Here is a 26737-nt window from a genome sequence, read left to right on the forward strand (position 1 = left end):
TTTGTGTTCAGGAGGTGAAAAGCTCTCTCACCTGAGTCACCTTCACATCACTTGCTGAGGACTGAATAAGAGAAAAGGTGTTTCACCAGAGCTCAAGAGCCTCGCTTTCCTATTCCTCCTTGTTTCGCTCTCCTTGATCCTTTGTGAAAGAATGAAAAGAAAATGGAAACAATATTATTTAGTAGCCTGGCTTGTCCTTTTTGCAAACATTAGAATTCAAAAACGACAATATCACGTTGCGAGGTTGTTCGAACCTTGGTGCAGGTCTGAGCAGCTATCTGCCTTGTCTTTCTCCTGAAGCGTCAATTTTCCTGCACAGCTTTCCAATCGTGGACACGAACAAATGTTAGATTGGCAGCCAGCTGATTCAGAAACCTGTGTGGGAAACGAGGAAAAGCAACTCAATAAATTTTACGAAATTCCATGGTGCTTATTTAGAGATGCACGTTTATGAACACATTGACCGTTAGTAAAAGGTGATCAGAGACGTCAGCGATGTTAACAGCATGTGATTGTTTTTCATTCAAGAAGTGAAAAGCCCTCATGCCTGAGTCACCATCGCTTCACATCCTGCTGCATGATTAAGGTACAAGTTGCTTCACTTTAACTTCATGTGGCACACTTTTCTATCTCTCCTTGCTTAGACTTTCTTGCTCCTCTTTGATATAAAGAAAAGATTGGATACAATATCAATTGGTAGCCTGGCTTGTCATTTCCTCAGTTTCAATACTAGCATGTTGTTGACTTGAGACCACACGTAAATGCTAACGACTCTACGAGAGCATGAGTCATGAGGTTCATCTGAGCCTGTAAATCCCTTCACTCCTGTTGTTGGCTGAATGAGCCGCTATTGCGACCACTGCTAATAAATGCAAACACATTTCTCTACTCCGAAAGGTGACTGAAGGCTTCTGGTTTCAATTCATGCACTTTGAGACATGGCAGAGCAGAACTAGGACGTTCAGAGACTACCTTGAGATGCATTTGACAGAGAGGAATATGCGGTGCACTGCGACACCCGCAAATCAAGCTTTTCCTTGACTTTGAGCTGGAACGCTTTCACACAAAAAGCAAAGGTGACACTACACTGCTCCAGAATGAATTAGGGCACGCTAAATGCACACGTAAAAGGGACCATTTCAGCACATTCATGGCCAGGAATGAGAGGAATTTAACAAGGATTCATACCACATTGAAATAGAATTATCCTCCCTTCCACAACAAAAGCAGAAATGGCCAACTTTATTCAAAGAAATGTTGGCTGACAAGAAAGCTCACTCCATGTCCATCCAGAAACCTATCACTATAAAAGGGCAGCAGCACTGTTTCTGCCCAGCTTCGAACTGGGGACCTTTCACGGGTAAAGCGAATGTGGTAACCACTACACTACAGAAACACAGCCACTACCCTGCCCTGCGCACTGATCTTCCTACAGCATTAAAATGTGCAGCCGTTCAACACTAAACCTCTCTGTTTCAAATAGATCGATGCAGCCCAGCGTTATTGGCATTATTGAAAAATAAAAGATATCATGTCAACCCGCCCAGAAAATATTCACGTGGGCTTTGCCAGGGTTGCAGGTTTCGGACTGTATGGCGAGACTGAATAGGTTTAAGGCATGTTTTCCCTGGAGTGTCGGAGTTTGAGGGACGACCTGGCGGAAGTTGATATAATCATCACGAATATATACAGGGTGAGGAGTCAAGGTCTTTACCGCATGGTGGGTGAGTCCAAACCTAGAGGGTGTGTAATTAAAGTGAGGGGTAGGAATTTAAAAGCGACCTGAGGGCCATTTCTTTTATTGCCCTGAAGTGGTGCAAGTATGTGTTGAACTGCCAGATGAAGTGGTGCAGCCTGGTAAATGTACAACATTTCCAAGGCATATCGAATGTGTGAGTGAATCGGAAGGGTTTAGAGGGATATGGGCCAAATGCTGGCAAATGGGATTGTGTTAATGTGGGACATCTGGTTGACATTGGTGAGTAGACCAAAGGTTGAGTGTCTGCTCTTTCCATTTCCACAACAAAATTGATAACCACTGGCACAATGGAAATGAGGAGCAGATGCTCTGTGCTCTCTTGCATCGTACATTGATTGGAAACAAAATGCTTCCTACTATTGCTTTCTACTGATCGCAGCTCATCGCCATCCATTTTCAGCAGAACAGACAAACAACATGACAGGGTACCAGCATAACAGCAGTGGTGGGAATTGAACCCACGCCTCCGAGGAGGCTGGATCTGAATCCAGCTCCTGAGACCGCTTGGCCACACAGCCACTGACAGGTGCGCTGCAAACATGATTCTTTCTGATGTTGCTACTGCAAGACAACATAAGCGAAGGCACAGGGAAAGGCTTGAACAATCCCTGTCTTGTTCATCCATTTTCGTAGCTGCCGGGAAGTGCCCAGCTCAAACATTATTTTGCCACGAGATGCTGATAGCCGCTCGATCAAATCAAAAATCAACTGAAAGCAGAGCACGTCATGTGAGACTCAGTCAGGCGACAAATGTAATGTGCCTGGGAGAAAGTATATTCGGTTATGCTTGGATAAAGTAAACATGAACTGCATGGCATTTCCAGCATTTAGATTTTCACTCTGGTGAACGATTCCGCCCTTTGCTCAAAACAGGACAACTTTCACGTTACCATGTAGCGTGAAAAACACCAGACTACTGGGAAAATGCACCAAGCTGAGCAGGTTGTGCACCGGATGATACCGTGCAACATATGTAGACTTACCTTCGACGACGTTTTGCAGTGTAAGTGGCTCAAAGATAACCCTCTGTCTGAAAAACTGAGCAAGCATTAGAATTCGAGAACGACAAATCACATTGGGAGGTTGATCGAACCTCGGTGCAGCTACGAGCTGTCATCTTCCTTGCCTTTCTCCTTACTCCAACATTTTCCAATCGTGGACATGAACAAATCTCAGGTAGCAGCCAGCTGATTTGCAAGCTGGCATGGGAGACGTGAAAAAGCAACTCAGTAAAATTTACGAAATTCCACGGTGCTTATTTAGAGATGCACAAAAGGCAGTTTCTGAACACATTTCTGAATGTAAAAGGCGATCAGAGATGTCAAATAAATGCTAACAGCATGCGATTGCTTTTTGTTCAAGAAGCGAAAAGCTGTCGCTCCTGAGTACCATCACTTCACATCCTGCTGACTGATTAAGATAGGGTTAGGGTTAGGGTTGGTGTTCATGTTCTCTTGTTGTTAGTTTCCTTCCTGTTTGTCCGATGTAGTGTTTCTCACAGTCTCTGCAGGGGATCTTGCAGATGACATTGGTCCTGTCCATGGTCGGGATTGGATCTTTAGTTCTGGTGAGCACTTGTCGTAGGGTTGATGTGGGTTTGTGTGCCACCCTGATGCCGAGTGGTCGAGAAGTCTTGTGGTGAGTTCTGACATGTTCCTGATGTAAGGAAGTGTGATGTGTGTGTCGGGGCATGTAGAATCTTTCTGATGCTGTTCCTGGAGGCATCTCCTGACACAGATCTTTGGATATCCATTATCGTTGAACAACTGGCTACAAAAAGACATGGCCAATGCTCACTCATCTTAATCCACACAGACAAGGAGCACCACCACTTCGACTGGGACAGCACCAAATTCCTGGGACAGGCAAGCCAGAGGCAAACACGAGAATTCCTGGAAGCATGGCACTCCACGAAGCAGGCTATTAATAAACACATTGAACTCGATCCCAAATACATTCCACTATGGAGGAAACCCACAAGTGAGGCAATCCATCGCAACGAACCCCAGAGTTTAAAAACCAGGCGGGAAAGCACTCTGATGCTTCATCAGAAGCTGCACTGAGGATGTTACCAAGCATGGTAACGAAACGTCTGCGGAACAACAAACCAGCTCAGCGAGCCATCCAACCTCAACATAGTCATCATTAGATTTTTAATTCTAGATATCTTTTTAGAATTGGAATGTCACCACCTGCTGTGTCAGGATTTTCAGTGAGTCGATTACAACCAGGGGGAAAAAAAAACAGATACAAACACATATGGAGACACATGTCAACATGACCATTGTATCATTTGAAACTCAAGAGGGAGAGACAGAGAGAAAGCAGGGAAGTGCGTTAACACCGTTTCAATGGATTCACCCCCAAAACAACAGAAAGCCCACTGGAAAGAACCACAGGCACAAACACACAGCCACAGAGACTCACACTAATGCACACACTCAGCTTACAGTTTTGTTTCACATCAGTCTAGCTTGCACACAGTGAGAGTTCAACAGTGACACACTAATACAGAGAAAGAAACACACAGACACATATGTACACACGTATGTACACAAAGGCATATAGACACACATTGAGACAGAAGCACACAGACACAGAGCCACACACTGAGACAAACATGTGCATACAGACAGTGACACACATACGCACACATACAAATGCTGAAACACAGAGGGAGAAAGGGATGGAACGAGTTGGAGAGAGAGTGTCAAAGGTTCTTTCTAGTTCGGAAGAATCTTGGTATGAGTTGCCTGGGCCTGAATGCACATAATATTCGCAGACAGTTCAATGATTGGAGAATATTTCCTTGTAGCTAATGTTCCTATTGATGATCCGGAGATGTGTGACAAAGGAAACAGTGAATTTTTTAACTGACAACCTTTATTGGTTAAAAGCTGAGCATCTTGATTGGTTGTGACACAGAGACTGATGTGAAACAAAACTGTAAGCTCTCTTAAACCCACGTGTGAGCCAGTTCAAATTTCAGATTGCAACAACTAAAATACCAATGTTCCTCTGCCAGTTTATCATGGAGACACAGGCCCGCAGTCAATGCAAGCACACCCATGCCACCAGGAACTGGCCGTGTGTGCTGATACATACAAACTGATTCTGCAGTCTCTCTCCAATTTACTCAGTTTAAATTCAAGCTGACTATGATTCATTTCAGGATAACAATGGGCTGAATGAAGTCTTTGCTGTAATCAAGCTGTGATTTCATGGGAACATTATAGATTTAGGCATTGATTGAATGGATCAAGAGATGAGATTAAAACTCAAGGTGGGTAGTGCTCCATTTAAATGGTTTTGACATCGCTTTTCATCATTTCGGACTTTAATCAAGGGCCCACTGAAATCATTATCTCGCTTGATGGATACTGAAATTTAATTGAGAAGAAAAAAGAATGCCTCGATCTTGTTTAGTTTGGTGATTTTTTAACCGCATGAAATGATTGTGGTTGGCCATCCAAATGTTTCCCGCCACAGGGCAGTCTGACCCTCAGGGAGGTTTCTTTAATAAACTGTTCCCGGGGGCTTCCAGCTGCACCATGACGTCATACACCATGAGCGGCGACGGCCTTCAACCACTGTGATGCAACAATGATGCTGGCTCCCGGAATATAATGATTTGTCGTGGGTCACGTGGTGCTGAATCATTCAATGAAATGTAATTACATCCCCAGGTACTTACGTTTCTACATTACAATCTCAGACACTTCCATCCCTGACTTCAAGTTAAGCAATTCTTGGGATTCCATATTTCTATTAAGGATATTCATGATGCTACTTCCTGGTGAAATTGGAGAAATATTGTGTTTTGGTGGCTGAATTTACTGAACAATGTTTGGTAAGAGGGTCGGGAATCTCGTCAGTTGTTTCTTTTTTCCCTCAGATCCTTTTCCTGTGCTTGCATTTTAAGGCGGGTCGATAATAACGATGTACATACAGAATCAAATTCCCCAGTGCCCTACAAGTTCAGAGCAGGACACAAGCAGGGCTCCGCACACAAATCACATTAAGTTTACACCACTCATTTGCAGGCCAACTTCCCTGGAACATATGCTAGGATGGAGGCTTTTGGCGACGGAGTGTATGGATCTCAAACTTGTTTCTGATTATTTTTCAAGTTTGCCAAGGGAACAATGTTTCACGGCTGTGGTGTGCCATTGTTTGGGTAAATTCTCACTTCCTCTCATGTATAAAGTAAAACACAAACTGCTCACCATGCGGTTTACACACACAGCTGACTGCCTCTGGGTAGCTGCTTCATTCAGCCGGTAGTAGCACAATGTTAAATATATTACACTGATCTTTTATTACTTAAGCTATAGACACGACATTTTATTTTTCAATTCATCAGGATTTTCCAGCTCCTGTTGTGGCAGAGTGACATTGAATTCAGAAAGAGATGTTTCCAATCAACAGGAATTTCTTTCCTCTTACTGGACGCAGGAACAGTGATCTCTATGCAACAGCAAGAGCACATCCACAACCTCTCTTCACATTAACAGTAAGCCTGAATTTTATAATCTGTGTCGAGAGCAGGGAGTCAGAAAAAAGATGTTCTTGAGATTGAACAGTAATCCCATGAGCAACGTGGAATGTACTCCGCTCTGAGGGAATCCCAACTTGACCAGGGCTCCTCCTAACTTTGCCAAAAGGGCTGTTTGGTCTTGGGGTATGATTCTCACTTTAGGGGCTGTACAGCCCAAAAAAAATCTGAGAGATCACGTGTTTAAATATCGGACAAAGCCCTTATTAGTTGTCTTTGCTTTACCAATTCACCCGATCAACTTTCTGGAAAAAAAACGTGTTCAATGACGTTGAAACACATTAGGTGTGTTGGGTGCTCAGACCACTCTGCAGTAACTCCCCATAAATCCCTACAGCAGCTTCCTCGCTTTGGCACGGGGTCTTGTTTTATTTTTCAATTCATCATGATTTTCCAGCTCTTCCTGCTGTGGCAGGGTGACATTGAATTCAGAAAGAGATGTTTCCAATCAACAGCAAATCCTTTCCTCTTACTGGATGCAGGAAGAAGAAAATCATGTTTATTCAAGCTTTCTGCTTCTAAAATTTAGCATCCTAACATCAGGCTGCAAAACTGACCTGAGTTAGTTGCCAAGTTAAACTGACGTGACTCCCTGTCCGCTTGAGGCAATGAACCGAGGTGAGATGTGCAAAGGACAACACACAAATGGGAGTTATTGTATCATTGATTGTATACCAGGATAAACAGGGAAAACCAGTCTTGAGCACCCACATTGAACCTGTCTCCACTTGGCCTAAGTCAGCTCTCACTATCCACTATCATCATTCACTTTTCCTGATGTCCCCGCCGTTCTTGTTGCAAACTGACTGCACGTCACACAATTGCAACTGACATTGCTGGTGTGGAACTGTAACTGTGGTGAAGTGATTCTGAATAGTTCACAACATTATTCTGTTTCTAAAGATCAGTCTTTTTTTTAACTATACATGTTAACCATTAGTAGGCCATGGTAGTGAAGGTACTGAAACCTTATTACTAGACTACCAGTGAAAATCTGTTTAAAAACCAAAAGAACTGCGGATGCTGTAAATTGGGAACATAAACAGAAGTTGCTGGAAAGGCTCAGCAGGTCTGGTGGCAGCTGTGAAGAAAAACAGAGTTAATGATTCAGGTCAATGACCCCACCTTTCCGTTCTGAGGAAAGATCTCTGTTTATATCACCTTGGGCACTGTCTGATTCAGCCTTGCTTTCTCCCATCTTCCTGCACATAATACCTACAGCTCTGTTTCGATTTTGTTATTTCTTGATTTAAAGTATACAGGCTATCCCATTATCTATTACATTGTAATTTCTTATATGCGAGACCCTCCAACTACTGGCAGGCTAGTGGCTGAATAGCTCAGTGGTTAGAGCACTGGCCTTGTAAACCAGCAGTCATGAGTTTGCATCTTACTGATGCCTTAGGCAATTTTTGTACACCTGCTGTTTCCAAGATCCAAAGGAGCACTTTAAACATAATCTGAATTTATGAAAATATCATTTCTTCTACAGGCCTGAAATGTGCTTTAAATGCCACACTCCTGTTTATCTTGCCAGGAATTTGAGGAAGACCATTCGGAAGGACAGGAAGCAGCTGATATGATCAGTGTTTGAATGGAAGAGTGAGCTGAGGCCATATAGACTACAGAATGACAGGGGAAGAACTCAGGCCAAGGGCCGTGACTGAGCGCTTCCTTTATTTGCTGTAACCAGACTCTAGTTTTGAAGTCTGGAATGGGACAAAATAAGCCAAGTGGGTGAAATCCGACTTTCTGCGGTTTGATCTTTCCAGGAGCCTTTGTCACTCTTGGTAGAATGTGCCCCTGTTTGTTTCCTTCTGTAGGTAAGGTTAAGTTTCCCGAGGGAGCATGAAACAGTTTTCCCATCTCAAACTTTCCTCCCATTTGTTGTGTTGATTGAGATTAAAACATTTCGTGAAATTATCATTGAAATGAATACTTGAAACGTCACAGCACACAAGACTACAGGCCAAGTCCTGGAAACTGGGATGATGCTCCTCTTTCCATGCTGTAAAACTCAATGTTTTGATCATCTTTGAGAAGAAATTGATGTCCAGTTAAAAAAAGGCAGAAGCTGAGTTATTGAGAAATTATAGTACTTCTGTCCTCATCCCTGGTGGGCCTATTGTCTAGGATTCACCGCTTTCACTGTTCACGTCCACAAAATCACAGCAAAAGCACAGCAGCCCTGACAGGAATCCTTTCTATGTCTCGGATCAGAGAATGTCTCTAAGAACACCAGACTCAATGTCCCACCCTCTTAAAGAAGTCGAAGGTGTCTTGGCAGTCTCTGCTCAGTCGGACATCTGATTCAGAGAATCAGAGGAGAATATCCTTTTACCCAAATTCACCAATCAATCAAATTCATTTGTAAATCCACGCAGGATATTTTCATTTCAGTTCGATGTTTTAGCAATGAAGCAGCCTGCTGTTATGATAAGAAACTGAGGGTAATGCTGGTTTGTCCAAAATTATCCCACAGTGGGTGGCAGGGATACATTTCAATGTTTCTCTTAATTCAGGGGCCAGTGAGAAAAGGCGGCATTCCACTGACTGTATCTATCACTTCAGTTTGTAAATAATTGAAATGTTCATTAAGAAGTGTCAAGCAGCAGAATGAGTTGTATTGTTGTTTGTCTTTGTGTTGTAGAAGCTGGGGGACGGACAGGCAGAATTGGCCCCAAGTTGTCATCCTCAGAGTAGAGGACAGGAATGAAACTGAGTTCAGGAGTTGGGTACAAGTCACTCTGTCCTTGCTTCCACCTCTGGGTTACCCACTCCAAACTGGTCTTGGTACATTTCACCTTTCTCCCTTGCTCCCTCTCCCTCCCACATTCACACTGTCCCTCTTCCTGTTTTTGCCTCCTGTTCATATCTCAAGGGCAGTATCGATTGGGCAAAACTGCTCTGTGTCTCCAAAGACATTCTTTGAAAAACGAAACAACTGTACAACCTGACATACCTTCTTCAAAAAAAAATGTACCACTTGTGTAGTGAAGTTAGAACGCCACCAGGCGGTGGCATTGTACGAGAGGGATAGTCTGAGCCTTTGACTCATCGGTTTTCAATTCATTTAAACTTCTCCCCTGAGTCTCATTGCAGCCAGATATAGACTCGCAGATACAAATATGCACACGGACACATATGGAGATATACATCAAGCTGATCATTGTATCACTTCAAACGCAAGAGGGTCAGACAGAAAGGGGGTAAGGTATAACTCAATTTCTATGGAATTGCCTCCAAAACAACAGAAACCCCAAGGCACAAACATAATACGGCACACACTAGATGTGCACTATCTCACACACAAACGGAAAAACACAGCTACTAATACACAGATAGTTCAACTGAGATAGAAACACACACACTCAGTTACAGAGATGCACACAGACTCTCTCACACACACACACACACACACACATAAACAGAGAGACATCGAGGCACACATGCAGAGACAAACATAAACACAGACACACACTGACATGTAAGCATACAGACACTGACAGACATACACACAGAAATATACATGCATATGTGCAGACACTAACATTACATACATACATACACACAGAAACACAGGACACTCATACAGACTGAGTGCAGTAACTGACACTGCTCCGAATTCAACTATCATTAACAGAGCTAGAACATAGAAGTGTAGAGCAATGTATAGGTCCTTCACCCCACGATGCTGTGCCGAACTTTTACCCTAAACCTAAGGTCTATCTAGCCTCCACCCCTACCTTATGCTATCATACATATGCCTATTTAATAGCAGCTTAAAGGCCCCAAAGAGGCCGACTCCACTACCCTCTCTAGCAATGCATTCCAGACCCCGACCACTCTGAGTAAAGAACCTACCTGTGACTTGGTTTGCTCCATATCTGGACGATGTGTGTATCTACCTCCAATCAATTTAAAACTATTTCCCATCATAATAGCTCCCTCCAACCGTGGAAAAAGTCTCTGGCTGTCCACTCTATCTATACTTCTGATCATTTTGTCAACCTCCCACCCTTCATCATTCTAAAGAGAAAAGCCCTAGCTCTCTCAAATGTTCCTCCGTCGTACTGCCTTCGTTCCATTCCAGGCAACATCCTGGTAAATCTCCTCTGCACCTTTGCCAATGCCTCCACATCTTTCCTGTAATGAGGCAAACACAACTGGACACAATATTCCACTTGTGGCCGAACCAGGCTTTTGTATAGCTGGAGCATAACTTCACGGCTCTTGAACTCAATCCCTCTATTAATGAAAGCTACCATACCATACGCCTTCTTAACAACTCAATCCACCAGCTTTCAGGAAACTTTGGACATGAACCCCAAGATCCCCATGCTCCTCCCAACTGCCAAGGATTTTTCCATTAACACTGTATTCTGCTTTCAAGTTTGTCCTTCCAAAATGAATCTCCTCACACTTTTCAGGGTTAAACTCCATTCGTCACTTGTCTGCCCCACTCTGCATCCTATCAATGTCCCTTTGTAACCTAGAACAGCCCTTTGCACTATTCATAACTCAACCCACCTTTGTATCATCCATGAACTTGCCAATCCACCATTCCATTCCTACATCAAAATCATTTACAAAAACTACAAATAGGAAGAGGACTCAAGACAGATCCTTTTGGTACATCAGTCGTAACTGAACAACATGTTGACTATTTTCCATCCACTACCACCCTTTGTCTTCTCAGGGTCAGCCAAGTCTAAATCCAATCTGCCATATTTTCCCTACCCATGCCTCCTTACTTTCTGCATGAGCCTACCATGGGGAAACTTAACGAACGCCTTACATAAATGCATGTATACCACATCCACTGCTCTACCTTCATCCATGTGTTTGGCCACTTCTTCAAAGAATTCAATAAGGTTTGTGAGGCCTGATCTATCCCTCACAAATCCATGCTGCTTGCATCAATCAGATAATTCCCAGCTTTTACTGATGAACTATCAATGGGAAAGTGGGACAGTCCTATGAAATCCCTCATTCTATTGTCAGGAAAGAGGTGACAGTGTTTGATAAACTTAGGATTATTTGTACAATGAACAAACTTCCACTTGTGCAACAGATCCATGTAATCCCCTGATGTTCACCTGTGAAATAGATTGACATTCATTCTCAGAAACTAATTGAAAGTAATCGCCGGTCTGTGATGGTTACCTACAGCTCGACTCATACCTTGCGTTAGTCTGTGTGAAAATACTGTGTTCACCTGTAGGATCAATTTGTGTGCCTGGCTGCAGAAGGTTCCGTTCCCTTGTCTGGATAAAAGTGTTTCATACCCATTTTGAAACTGCAGCCTTGCCTCTGTGTGGGTTTTAGGTCTGAGGCCAATGTGTGTGTGTGTGTGTGTGTGTGTGTATGTGTGTGTGTGTGTGCGCGTGCGTGAGTGAGAGAGAGTTTGTGAGAGTGCGGGTCGGGGGGAGGGGTGCAAGGGAGGAACAATCATGAGACATTGGACTGAACTTCTGAGTTGCTGCTTTATTTCCCCCTCCTCCTCCACACTCCTCCCCCGCCCACCTCTAACGTCACAAAGAAGCTTCTTGGTTTGCTCCATATCTGGACGATGTGTGTACCAGGTACAGACAGCTCGGAACTGATTGGGTAGCTGGGATTTGGGAGGAGTGAAGGATTTGAATGACATAACTTGGGGTTTATAAAATTGGTTGTGACAGCCATACTTATCTTGTTCATGTGGATGAAGCCAGGAGGTGAGCATCAGAGTTATTCTTACTGTCTGTGTCAGTGTGAGTACAGCTGGAATCTCAGTGCCAGCTTTGGCCCTGTACCACCCTCTTCCTGAAGCAACCCTGGTGAGTATTGGCTCCTCAGACTCTGTATCTTTCCTGAATTCCTGGCTGTATCTCACTGACTTCTCCTCTTCTTGCCTCTCTTTTTCTCTGCTTTCTCGCTTTGCGTCCCTGTCTTTCTCTCTAAGTCTCTCCTTTTGTCTCCCTTTGCTTTATCTCTGTCAGTCTCTTTCTCTCTCTCTGCCTCTCACATTCTACTCTTGTCTCTCTCTATTTCATTCTCTCTCTCCCTCTTTGTGTTTCTGTCTCTTTCTTTCAAAGTCTCTCCTCTTGTCTCCCTTTTGGTCTTTCTCAGTCTTTGTCTCTTTCTCTCACCTGAATCTCTGTCTCTCAGTCAACTCTGGATCATTTTGTTTCATTCTCTCTCTCTCTCTCACGAGCAACCACTCTTTGCCCCCCACCCCTCTCTCTTGGTTCCCTCCCCTATCATTCTCTCTCTCTCTCTCTCTGTCTTTTCCCTCCATATTTCTCTCTCCTTTCCCTCCATTTTTCTCTATTTCATCTCCTGGTGTCTTGTTGCACTGCCTCTTTCTTTCCTACACCACTCCAAAAATTTTGTTTCCATTCAAAATTGCCGAATTCCAACCGCCCCCTCCACAAATATGACTGTCCCTACAAATTTGACCCTAGAATTTTGTTATTTAATTTGAGACTCTCTCATTTCACATTCTTCTTCCTCAATTTTCTGCCTACAATATAACCGCCAAGTTTCGCTGCCGCCCAGTTTTGTCCCTCTCTTTACCTCCCAGAGGAATGTCAAACTTTTGTCCCACCCTTACAGTATTGTACCCCCATCCCAAATCCTTGTGCTGGTGAATGCAATATTGCACCCCCCAATACCAATATTTTGTGGGCCTACCGAACAAATATTGTCCCCTCAATTATGGCATTTCCCAATTGCAGTTCCACAAAAGTTTGTTCTCCATCGCAATTTTGCAAACTCCCCACTAAGTCATCTCAAATATTGCCTCCCACAAATTTGCGCACCTGTTTAAATATTTCCCCTGTGACTTTTACCCCAATGAAAATGTTCAGCCTCACAGTTTCTGATTGCTGCCCGTGTAGCTACACCCTCTTTCTTCATTCCTCTGTGACGCCTCCACTGTGTATAGATAGCCCACTGTATCTCCCTCCATGTGCAAAACCCAAATATCCCCTCACCCTCACTGGATCCCTGACTGCACCCCAGAGATACTCTGGCCTGTTCATTGACTGCCTTACTGCAAAGCAAGATCCCATTTCGCAGGCACACCCCAAGCCCGACTACCACTCACTTTAGCCAAAGTGTGATGGTGCAACATGTAGGCACTGCAAGGACCAGGAAGATCCCCTGGCATTTCGCATGAAGAACAGAGAAGGACAGAGATGGAGATGGAGAGAGAGAGCGAGAGAGAGAGAGCGAGATCCCATTGAAAACAAGGAAAAAGAGAAAGAGGAGAGAGACACAGAGATAGGAGAAAGACAGAAATCCCATGGACAGGACTAGAAAGGACAGATATAGAGAGTGGGAGAGACAGAAGGGACAGTGAAAAATCGAGAGAGAGAAGAGCAGACAGAGAGATACCATTCAGAACGAGTGACAGAGATGGGGGGTGGTGTGGGGATGCAGACAAAATGACCCTCAGGAAGGAACATCAAGATCACACAGGACAATGAGAGAGAGAAAGAGAGTGTTGAGGAGAGGTGAATGGGTAAACTTGGAAATCAGCAAGACTGAACAATGAAATGGTTCTTGAAAAACCTGGGAAGGGGACAAGACATTTGGAGGGAGGAATATGAAGGGATGTGGGAGAGTGAACAGGGGTGGATGTGAAGAATGATGGGGAGACAAGGATTTATAGAAAACTGTGGGAAGGACAGGAAGGTGAGAATATGGAGGCAAAGAGAGTCGAAGGCAGTGACATCAGACTTAGCAGCAGCCCCCTTTTTCCACTTTGTCTCCCCCACACCTCCAGCCCAGAGCTCATCCCCTTGTGTTACAAATCTCAGGGACAGCCTGAACCCCATAATTATTTTCCCCTGTGAGCGTACACGTGTGCAAATGAATGACAAGGCGACAGGCTGGTTTATTATCATGCTCTCATTTCTCTCTTTCTCTTTGGTTCCAGCTCTGTCCGAAGCTTCCTCACGGCAGGACAATTTAATTCTCCCAATCAGTGCTTCGTCCCAAATTTCAGCTCCTGAATCTAATCTCCTCAGGGGCGAGGTTGGAAAGACAGACAAGAAATGAAAAAAAAAACCTACACCCATCACCTAAAACACAGCAAAATCACACCATTCTCTGCCCGAGCTTCCAAAATCTGACCCTTTCCCCCAATTGCCCTACCACCTCCAGAACAGCCCATCATCTTCAAGAGGGAACAGGAAGAGGCTCAAACCACCTCAGTGTTTCTGTTTAAAGGGAGGACAGAGAGATATGTACTCCAGATGGTGGGGCTCCCCTCCACCGGACATCCCCAACTACACGACCCCCCACCCCGAACATCTCCACTGCCAGAGATTGTGTCCACCACTGTATGTGTATAAGCTTCAGTCTCTCAGTAATCTCCTCTGGTGGAAGAGAAGGAAATTGATCCATCAAAGCCAAAGTTTTGAAACAAAAATGAAGAGAAACGTATGAGATTCCATCACAGGCCTCTTTCAAAATTTCCCCAATTTATCAGCACTTTCCCTGATTTTAAACCCAGAGAATAGGAACAAATTTGACATCGGATCAGGGGAGAAATGCTTTCTGACTGCATCCAGTGTTTACTTTCTGAGAGGCTGGACAATTAATCACTGATGGGGAGTCACTCACCGGAGCCTGCGTCTCTCTCTTTGTCCCTCTAGATGAGTTTCTGACTCCCTGCGGGAAAAAAAAACAATAAAAAGACCAAAGACCGTCCCACTCCCATTCAGCAGGCATAGACCCCATGACCACTACTTCCAGGATTGGGGCTGTTTCTACATGACATATTAATGATGAACTGATACACTTACTTTTCTCTCTCTCTCTCTGTCCCTGTCTCTATCACTGTCAGTCTTCCCTCCCTCTCTCTGTCCCAATCCACCTCTCTATCTCTGTCCAACTTTGTCCTACTCTTGAGAATTGATCAAACTCTCCCTCTCTCTCTCTGTCACTTTTCTGTCTGTGGCTGTCCCTCTGTCTCTCTTCCTCTCTGCCCCATCCACCTCTCCATCTCTGCTCTGCTTTCTGCTGCTCAACAATCGCTCTCTCTCTCTCTTCCTCTCTGACTGTCTCTGCCCCATCTCACTCTCTCTCACTCCTCTGTCCCTCTATCTTCTTCTCTTTGACGCCATCGACCTCTCCGTTCAGCTTTTCTTGCTCTTGACAATCGGTATCTATTTCTCTCTCTCTATCTCTCTCTCTCTCCATTTCCTCTGTTTTGATTGAAACACTCCTGGCTTACATTTTCCACAAGTTGCAATCTCCCCGCCGTGTCTCCTAGATGTTTGCGACACCAATATCACATTTTGGAGGGTGAGGCGATGACAAGAGGTGGGAGTGATCGGAGTTGAGGGTAAAGGAGGGACGATGCATTTCACCCACTAAAAGCTGTCAGCAGTGTCCGCTCAGGGCCCTGTAGACAGACACACAACACGTTTGAGGCTGTTCCGCAGACCAAGGGGATGCACAGCAAGATTCCACAGGCAGCCACTTAATGTACCTCGAAGGGATTCCCTCAAAACTTTGTTGGAGCCAACCACACCCTGCCCCCACAAACTGAAGGACTGACTGCGGAATGAAGGACATTCTGCACAGCAGCATCCCAACAGCTTTCCCCAGCTTCCCCATACTGAAGAGACTAAAGGTTTCCATATTCTTCACCGGCCAAGATCAGAAGCGCCGACACACCCACCTCATCTGAATTTGGAAATGGTGGACCCCTGCTCCTGTAGAGGAAAAGGCTGCAGGCTGTCCCCACACAGCAAGATTGCAACGTGAAAAAAGGATTCCCCCACTGAGTCCACCAGCAACTACTAAACACCCCATTTTAACTTAGACCTCAGCTCAGACTGAACACTGGAGTTAATCCCTCACCCCCTTTTCCTCAGAACCTGTATCTATGTCCCTCAGCCCTGTCCCTCTTTCAGCTGTCTCCAATTTCCCTCCATACCACCATCTTGGCCCCTACACTCTCCACTGTGCCGGTTCCCACAAGCAGCAAAACAATAGTCACTTGTTGATGAGAGAGGATTAATTTCACACCAAACATTGGCCGTGAGGGAGTGTGGGTGTCAGGCCCTGCAGTCTCGGCCCCTTTGAAATATTGATCCCCCTCCTTATCTCCAATCCAGAGCCTGCGCTGATCTCCCCATTCCTCCAACGCTCACCCCCAGAGAGAGGAATGAAGTCCCAGTCAATGGAAACAATTCGCTCCATTTACTCACAAACTTCACACAGACCAACCGGGGGTGGTAGGAGGGAATGGCATATAGAGGGGGTGGGATCCCACTCCCTTCCGATATCCTGGCACACCCATCCCACCCACCTCCCCATTAAAATGACAACAAGTCACAGCAGAATTTCTTCCAGATTTTCCAAGATGAAATACAGGGAAGTAACCAGCTGGATGGAGAAACAGGGGAATCCAGCCTTTCCCTCCCCTTCCCCATTGCCCTCAGATCACCACATTCAAGTGGAGCCTGCACCTTTTTTTATCCCTCGCCACCCCAGGGCCGCCTGAAGTTCAGATACGACTCTCCTCGATGATTCACAAAGCTTTCAATTGTATCAGTCCTGTCCTTGTTTGTTTTACCAAAACACAGTACCGTGTATTTATTCAAATTTAGACTCCATCTGCCACTCCTGAGCCCATTGACCCAATTGAACAAGCTCTCTTTGTAATCTTAAATATCTTCATTGGCCACCATACCAGAAATTTGGGAATCACTCACAAACTTACTAACCATGCCTTCTATCGTCCCATCTGAATCATTTACACAAATGACAAACGAAAGTGGACCCAGCAGAAGACCCTGTTGAACAGGTGTCCATTCTGAAAAACAACATCCAGCACCAGTTTGTCTCTTGCCATTAACAAACTCTGTATCCAATTAGCAAGCTCATCCTGAATCCCATGTGATCTAACTTTAATAATGCATTTCTCACAAGGAACTTTGTTGAAAGCTTCACTTTACTCCAAGTAAACAATGTGAACAGCTGTGCTCTTATCAACCTTCTTAGTCACTTCCTCACAAAAACTCAATGAAGTGTGTGGGGCGTGATTTCTCTTGCGTAAAACCATGCTGGCTATCCCTAATCAGTCAGTGCCTCTCTATATGCATCGGCTCACAGATTTATGGTTCTCAGGCTTCTCCTCACATCAGTTTTCAAACAGATGCAAACACCAGCCATTCTCCAGTTATTAGAAACTTCACCATTATTTAGAGATGATACAAATGTTTCTGCAGCGGCTCACAATTTTCTCCCTAACTTTCCAAAATGCCCTAGACATACTTGCTCAGAACCCAGAGAATTATCCACATCTATACCTTTTAAGACCACCAGCACTTCCTCTTTTATAATGTGAACTGTTTTCAATATATCATTATTTATTTCCCTGAGTTCTCCAGCCTCCGTTTCTTTCTCCACAGTAAAAACAGAGGCAAAATATTTACGTAATATGTTTCCCAACTCCTGAGACTCAACACAAAGATCAACTCCTTCATCTGTATGGAGCCCAACTCTCTCTCGTTGCTCTCTTTCTCTAATGTACTTGTGGCATTCCTTTGAGACATCCTCAAACTTACTCACCAAGACTATCTCATATCTCTCTTTGCTTTCCTGGTGCTCCTCTTAGGAATGCCCCCACACTATTCATACTATTCGAAAGATTCATTTTCACCCAATTGTTTATGTCTAATATGTGATTTTTTTTAGTTTTATTTAACAAGTCCTTCATCCCTGCAATCAATCTTGTAAACGTCCTCTGGATCCCTCAAACACCAGCGCATCTTTTCTTAATACAGGACCCAAAACTACTCAATTTTCCCACTGCGGTTTGACAAGCACCTTTTATAGCCTCAGCAGTACATTTCTGCTCGAGCTGTCTTCAAATGAATGTCTACATTGCCTTTGCCTTATTACCACTATTTGAACCTGCATATCAACCTTACAAAGAATCCTGAGCTGAATCTTTTAAGTCTCTTTTGACTTTAGATTTCTGAAGGTTTTCCGTGTTCAGAAAATAGTCTATGTCTTTACTCTTCCCACCCAAATGAATAGCCTTGCACTTTCCTTCACTGGATCCACATGCCACTTCTTTGTGCACTCCCCCAGCCTGTCCAAGTCATTTTGAAGGCTTCCCACAGCATCGATACAACCTGTCCCTCCATCTATCATTGAGTCATCTGCAAACTTAGCGACCATGTCCTTAATTCCTTTGTCCAGCTCATTAATAAATTGCATGAATAGCTGTGGTGCCAACACTTGCTCCTGCTCAACTCCACTAGTCATCCGGCTGTCAATCTGAAAAAGTCCCCTTTATCCCAACTCTCTGCCTTCTGCCAGTCAGCCAATCCTCAATCCATGCCAGTACTTTGTTCCTAAGACCACGGGCACTTCCCTTATTTGGCAGCTTCCTGTACGGCAGCCAGTCAATGCCTTCTGAAAATCCAACAGATCACTTCCACTGGTTCCCCTTCATCCAGGATGTTCAGTACCCCCTCAAAGAATTTCATCAGATTTGTCAGGCATGAAGCCCCCTTGGTGAAGCCACGCTGCCTCTTCCAAGTACACCATGATCACATCTTTACAGTGACCTGCCACACTGTTTGAAACAAAGGTTTTTTTTTTCACTTTTATCCAGAATATTTTAAAAATTGCTTTCAGTCATGAATGTTTTGAACTGCAAAGTCAAATTACCATTGAGATCTGTGAACTCTATGTTGTCTCAGCAGGATTGTCAAATGAGTGAATTCCTTCCCCCACACAGAGCAGGTGAATGGCCTGTTCTCCAGGGTGGCTCTGTGCTGTCTCAGCAGGGCTGAGGAGTGACCCAAGTGTTCTTTTCTTTTTCCTCACATGCAGCAGGTAAATACATTCTACCCAGTGTGAACTTGCTGGTTTACTGAGAGTTGAGATGATCACCTGAACCCAGTCCCACAATGAAAGCCTCCGAAAAGATACCTCATCATGTGAAAATGTTGATGGGACATCAGTTCGACAGAACTTCGATAGCACTTCCCACAGACCGGACACTTCAAAGGTTTCTCCTCAATTTGAACACATTGATGATAAAACTACCTCCAAGATCTTGCATAGGGATACCCATAATCGCAGCATTTATAAGGTCTCTCCTCAGCTTGAACATGTAGATGACAATTCAGTTCCCAGGAGCTTCTGCAGCGCTTCCTGCAGTCTGGGCATTTGAAAGATTTCTCCACAGTGTGAATTTGCTGGTGTCTCAGGAGGTTAGACGACTGAGTGAATCCCCTCCCACACTCGGAGCAGCTGAATGGTCTCTTCCCAGTGTGAACCTGCTGGTGTTCTGTGAGGTTGAATGATCACCTGTACCCAGTCCCAGAGTGACAGAACCTTTTCAGGGTGAACATGTTGATGGGATATCAGGTCCGGGGGTTTTGTAGCATTTTCTGCAGGCTGAGCATTTAAAAGGTCTCTCATTAATGTGAGCTAGTTGATGCGACATGAGATCCCTGGGACTTATAAAGCACGTCCCACAGTTTAGGCATTTAAAATATCTCTCCTCCACGTGAGCACTTTGGTGGATCATCAGGTCCCCAGGTGTTTTATAGTATTTTCCAGTCTCGACATTTAAAGGGTCTCTCTTCAGTGTGAAGATGTTGACGGGCCGCCAAGTTTCCAGAGGTTTTATAACATTTTCCACAGTTTTGGCATTTAAAAGGTCTCTCATTAATGCAAGCTAGTTAATGGGACATCAGGTTCTGGGATGTTCTGAAGCATTTTCCAAAGTCTGAGCTTTGAAATGGTCTCTTATCAGTGTGAATGAGCTGGCATTGCAGCAGGTGAGATGACTGAGTGAATCCCTCCCGACACATTGAGCAGGTAAATGGCCTGTTACTGGCGTGAATCTGTCGATGAGGTTTCAGCTCAGAAGAGGAAATGAATTCCTCCCCACAATCTCCACATTTCCACAGTTTCACCCCAGTGTGACTGCATTTGTGGTTTGTGAGGTCTGATGATTGGCTGAAGCCTTGTCCACACACACAACATGCGTAGTTTCTCTCCAGTGTGAATGGACCGTTTTCCTACCAGGTTTAAAATCTGATCATGTTCCATTTGTGATGAAATGGGCGTGACGTTTGGTTGTGTTCGTCTTCCCCTTCTAATATCCTATGAAATTGACATCAAACAAAAAACAAGAGAGTCAGAGACAATCTCTCACAAGACACTGGCTTCTGTGTGAAGATAGAGAATGAAAGCGAGGGATTTTGAACACCGGCAACTTGATCAGAACTTTGTCAGAGTCATTTAAACACCCAGCCTCCATCATTGAGAAGGGGCAGGGTAGCAGGTGGATGTGAACACCAACATCTCTAAATTCCCTCCAGGTCACAAACCATCCAAACTTTGCTGACATCCAGTCCTGGTGGAGCAGAAATTTCCTCCCATTAACTAATGACAAAACCAAGGCCTTTATCATGTTTCCCCAACACAAACTCCACTGCCTCACAACTGACTCCAAACCCTCTGTGGCAATTGCCTGAGTTTGAAACAAAACGTCATAACCATGGTGAAATATTTCATCCCGAACTGAGTTTTCAGCCACATATCCCCACCGTCATTGAGACTGCCTAATTCTGCCGCAGTAACATTACCCAACTCCTCCGAGTCTCTGCTCATTTGCTGCTGAAACACTCATCCATTCCTTTGTTACCTCTCGACTTAACTATCATTACACATCTCCTCACGGTCCTCTCACATTCCCCTCTCTGCACTTGTCTTATTTCTCTGCCTCTACTTTTGTGTGTCCTTGAGCTCTGTTTAGTGTTTTTTTGCTTCCTTCCACTGAGTGTATCTCAATGAGATATTTACCACTGCTCATTCTCCCAACCATGTGCTGCTGTCTTAACAGCTTTCTCTTCCCACATCAGCTCTCTCAATGCTGTAAGGGAAGGAGGTTCCACTTTAGGAGGTACAAATACGTGGACAGATTATGGAAAGATGTAGGAGCAACAGGGTGTTGGTGACGGGAGATTTTAATGTTCCCAACATTGACTGGGATTCACTTAGAGTTATGATCAGAGATAATGGGAACTGCAGATGCTGGAGAATCCAAGATAACAAAGTGCGAAGCTGGATGAACACAGCAGGCCAAGCAGCATCTCAGGAGCACAAAAGCTGACGTTTCAGGCCTAGACCTTTCATCAGCGAGGGGGATGGGGAGAGGGTTCTGAAATAAATAGGGAGATGGGGGAGGAGGACCGAAGTGTTTATCCACTTCACAAGCACCTTCCACCCCAACCTCAAGTTCACCTGGGCCATCTCCAACACATCCCTCACCTTCCTGGACCTCTCTGTCTCCATCTCATTTACCCAGCTAGAAACTTATGCCCATTTCAAGCCCACCGACTCCCACAGCTACCTAGAGTACACCACCTCCCACCCAAACCCTGCAAAAATTCCATTCGCCTTCACCACATCTGCTCCCAGGATGAGGCATTCCACTCTCACACATCCCACATGGCTGCGTTCTTCAAGGACCGCAACGTCCCCCTGCAGTGGTCAAGAATTCCCTTGACCACGTCTCCCGCATTTCCCACAACACATCCTTCACACTGCGACCCCGCAATAACCGCCCTAAGAGAATCTCTTCTGTCCTCACATACCACCCCACCAACCTCCGGATACAACATTTCATCCTCCGACACTTCCGCCATCTACAATCCAATCCCACCACCCAAGACATTTTCCATCCCCAACCTTGTCTGCCTTTTGAAGAGACCACTCACTCCGTGACTCCCTTGTTCGCTCCACAATCCCCTCCAACCCCACCTCTCCAGGCACCTTTCCCTGCAACCACAGGAAGTGCGACACTTGCCCCCACACCTCCTCCCTCACCCCCATCCCAGGCCCCAAGATGACTTTCCAAGTGGAGGGTTGGGGACCACTTTGCAGAACACGTCCGCACGGTTCACAATAAACAACCGCACCTCCCATTCGCAAACCATTTTAACTCCCCCTCCCATTCCATAGACGACATTTCCATCGTCGGCCACCTGCAGTGCCACGATGATGCCACCCGAAGGTTGCAGGAACAGCAGCACAAATTCCATTTGGGAACCCTGCAGCCCAATGGTATCAATGTGGGCTTCACAAACTTCAAAGTCTCCATCTCCCCCACAGCATCCCAAAACCAGCCCAGCTCGTCCCCGCCTCCCTAACCCGTTCTTCCTCTCACTTATCCCCTCTTCCCACCTCAAGCCGCACCTCCATTTCCCACACACCAACCTCATCCCGCCTCCTTGACCTGTCCGTCCTCCCCGGACTGACCTATGCCATCCCCACCTATACTCTCCTCTCCACCTATCTTCTCTTCTATCCATCTTCGGTCCGCCTCCCCTTCTCTCCCTATTTATTTCAGAACCCTCTCCCCATCCCCCTCTCTGATGAAGGGTCTAGACCTGAAACGTCAGCTTTTGTGCTCCTGAGATGCTGCTTGGCCTGCTGTGTTCGTCCAGCTTCACACTTTGTTATCTTCACTTCGAGTTAGTGGTTTAGATGGAGCAGAATTTGTAAGGATCATGGGGGAGGGCTTTCTAGAGCTGCATGTAAATACTCCAACTTATGAAGGCGCCATACTGAGCCTGGTGTTGGGGAATAAATATTGATGGACAAAGAAGAGCGTAGTCCTGAAGGAAGAGTGCTAAACTGGGGGAAGGCCAACAAAAGCAAAATTTGAAAGGAAGTGGGGAAAGTGGATTTGGAGCATCTGTTTGAGGGTAAATCCACATTTGATATGTGGGAGACTTTTAAAGAGAGGTTTATTAGACTGTAGGACAGACATGTCCCTGTGAAAATGAGTGACAGAAAGGGCAAGATTAGGGAACAATGGATGACAGGTAAAATTGTGAGACTGACAAAGAGGAAAATGGAAGCATACATAAGGTCTAGGCGACTGAAAACAGACGAAGCTTTGGAAGAATTTGGATAAGCATATGGGCGTACACGGAATAGTATAGGTTAGATGGGCTTCAGATTGGTATGACATGTTGGCACAACATCGAGGGCCCAAGATCCTGTACTGTGCTGTAATGTTCGGGAAAATAGGACTAACCTGAAACGAAGAAATAAAAGGGCTGAAAGGGATCGTGAAATATCTTTAGCAAACAGGGGTTAGCAAATTCCCAAAGCCTTTTGACATACATAAGGAGCAAGAGGGTAACTGGCGAAAGAGTTGGCCCAGTCAAGAATGAAGGAGGGAAGTTATGCAAGGAGTCAGAGAAAATGAGTGAGATTCTTGATGAGTACTTTAACTCTGTATTCACTTAGAGAAAAACATGACAGATGTTGAGGTTGGTGATAGATTTTTGATTACTGTTGGTCAAGTGGGCATAAGGAGGGAGGTTGGGGGAGTGTTGGGTATTCTGAAAGGCATTAGGGTTGGCAAGTCCCCTGGCCCAGATGTCATCGATCCCAGGCTATTGAGGGAAGCGAGTGAAGAAATAGCTGGGGCCTGAACAGATATCTTTGCAGCATCCTTGAGCACGGGTGAGGTCCCGGAGGACTGGAGAATTGCTAATGTTTTCCCCTTGTTTAAGGAGGTAGCAAGGATAATCCAGCAAATTATGGGCCAGTGAACTTGACATCCATGATAGGGAAGCCATTGGAGAAAATACTGAGGGATAGGATCTATTTACATTTGGAAGAAAATGGGCTTATCAGTGATAGGGTGCAGGAAAGTTGATGTCTTACCAACTTGATAGAATTCTAAACCAGCTATTCTAAATGCTAAACCAGGCGGTCATGCCCACCCCAATCCCAAGAATGACATTGTTTTTTAAAAAATGCCCTTCCAAATACCTGCATTATCTCCAATTCCATACTCCTGAAAATTCTTGTTTTTTAATGTTTCACATTTGGTGCCCTCAGGTTTTAGCTGCCAAGGCCACAAATGGTGAAATTTCCTAACTAAAACTCTCCCTTTCTCTGCCTCAGTTTTACACTTGAAAATATGCCTTCAAAACAACAAATTTGACCATAAAGCATTTTGTCACCTTCCTAACATCTTATTGATGATTCTGGTCAAACGTTGCATTGTAATACTCCTGAGGAACAATCTGGAAGTTTCCACTCAGTGAAAGATACTACATTGATATCAATTAATTGTCATTGATTTGGACACATATCACAGTTCCTTCATCACCATTTCATGAGTCACTCCACGCTGAACAGCATTGTGGGAGGTACTAAGGAAATATAATTGCCAGCAGCAAATGGTCAGGCAATTTTCTGCTGTATAAACCTCATTTAGAGAGTGGATGAAAGTAACAATAAAATATCTAGGATAGTCACACCCGTTATTGGAGACAGAGGAACTTAGACATGACAGAGTTGATCGAGGAGAGCAGAAATGAACCAGGACAATGGATGGGCTCTCATTCATCAGTGTTATACAGCAACTTTTAACATCAGTCTCACAATATTATGGGGGTGAGAAAATTCTACCAACCATGTGCTGCTGCCTTAACAGCTCTATCTTCCCACATGAGCTCTCACAATGCTGTGAAAGAAAGAACACCAGCCCCAGAGTCAGATGTCTGAGAACAGCACGAGAAGCTGAATTGTGTAGATTACTGGTTAAAAAATACTGAAATAATTTTGTTGTGTTCCAACTTTAAAATCAAATGCTAAACTCTACCCCTGAAAAATTATCAAAAGCACTGGGGTCAGAGGAAACTATCACAGTTCAGGATACCTAGGAATCAGAGTGATGTCACTGAGTAATTGTCCACGTGTCATAACATCACTCATTTGAACAGACAGCATTTGGGTCTGCACAAAAAGGTGACCTCCATGAAGGATGTGACGGTCAACTCATGATTCAAAAAGAAATTCATCAGAATGTTTAAAGAACTGAGGGATACTGGTTCTAAGGTCACATTGGAGAAACTCAAGTTGTTCCTCACAGTGCAAAGGAGATCAATATGCCAGTAGATAAAGGGGGTGATAATATAGTGTGGACCTGGAGGAAAATGTTCTGATGAAAGGTCCCTTCCTGAAATGTCAACTTGCCTCCTCCTCCAATGTTGTCTGGCCTGCTATGTTCCTCCAGCTCCACAGTGTGTTATCTCAGTTTCCAGCATCTGCAGTTCTTGCTATCTCTGATTTGATAAAGGTGTTCAGGTTTAAATCAGGTGGATAAAGAGCAGTTGTTCCTCTTTGCTGATAGTAAAACTGTTTGGTATACAGATTTAAGATATTGGGCAATAGTTACTGGGAAACGTAAGAAAGGAATTTTGTGCTATTTTTATTTTACTCAATACTTCCCTTTAAAGGCCAATAATACCCAGTGCTAAATGAATAAAAAAAAGGCATGCTTAGATCATTTAGTTTGAGTTTCCGATCTGCAAATCCTCTTCTGATGTGCTGTAAAAAAATTACAAATGCCATCTCAGTCAACCTGGGACACAATTTCGGAAGAAGCAACTATTTCCTTGATTTGGAGTGTGCTGTGTAAATGCTCCCCTCCCGACTCCCTGTAAAAGCAGTTTATAAAAACGCCAAGATAACAAGTGTGGAGCTGGACGAACACAGCAGGCCAAGCAGCATCTCAGGAGCACAAAAGCTGACGTTTCGGGCCTCGACCATTCATCAGAGAGGGGGATGGGGAGAGGGTTCTGCAATAAATAGGGAGAGAGGCGGAGGCGGACTGAAGACGGAGTGAAAAGAAGATAGTTGGAGAGGAGAGTATAGGTGGGGAGGTAGGGAGGGGATAAGTCAGTCCAGGGAAGACGTGCAGGTGTTCCCACCTACTAACCTCATCCCGGCTCTTCGACCTGTCCGTCCTCCCTGGACTGACCTATCCCCTCCCTACCTCCCCACCTATACTCTCCTCTCCATCTTCTTTTCTCTCCATCTTCGGGCCACCTCCCCCTATCTCCCTATTTATTCCAGAACCCTCGCCCCATCCCCCTCTCTGATGTAGGGTCTAGGCCCAAAACGTCAGCTTTTGTGCTCCTGAATGCTGCTTGTCATGCTGTGTTCATCCAGCTCCACACGTTGTTATCTTGGATTCTCCAGCATCTGCAGTTCCCATTATCTCTTATAAAAACGCTATCTCTGTCAGTCCAGGAGAGACATTCACAACTTTCTCTCCCCTGGCCCAGGGCAACCGCACATGCGCCTTGATGCCCTCTGCCTCCTACAAAGATGCCTGCCGTTACCCACGGTCTGCCATTGAGAGGGAGCCTCGATTTTAACATTTTATGAAACCGGGACAGATTGCTTCTTTATACGGGATCTGTCACATTCGCAAAGTGTTCAGAAATCCTCCCCGTCTCACTGACCGGTCTATTGCCTCCCCCGTTCCGCCTTATTATTACCTCTTGTGGAGCCGAGGAAAACAGCGACTGCGGCTCAGGTTCACTCCCACCGCGCATGATCTAGACAGTGGGCACTTG

General features: G+C 44.9%; 1 long non-coding RNA gene across 1 annotated transcript; it reads right to left on the bottom strand.

The window, feature by feature from the left end:
* On the bottom strand, positions 1-26737 carry LOC132208821 (uncharacterized). The gene is made up of 4 exons (XR_009444949.1): positions 26660-26737; positions 18999-20447; positions 255-375; positions 1-139 (listed from the first exon to the last, which is right to left on the bottom strand). It is a non-coding gene; the product is annotated as an uncharacterized LOC132208821 (long non-coding RNA).

The sequence above is a fragment of the Stegostoma tigrinum genome, unplaced genomic scaffold (genome assembly GCF_030684315.1).
Source record: "Stegostoma tigrinum isolate sSteTig4 unplaced genomic scaffold, sSteTig4.hap1 scaffold_54, whole genome shotgun sequence".
Classification (NCBI taxonomy): Eukaryota; Metazoa; Chordata; class Chondrichthyes; order Orectolobiformes; family Stegostomatidae; genus Stegostoma; species Stegostoma tigrinum.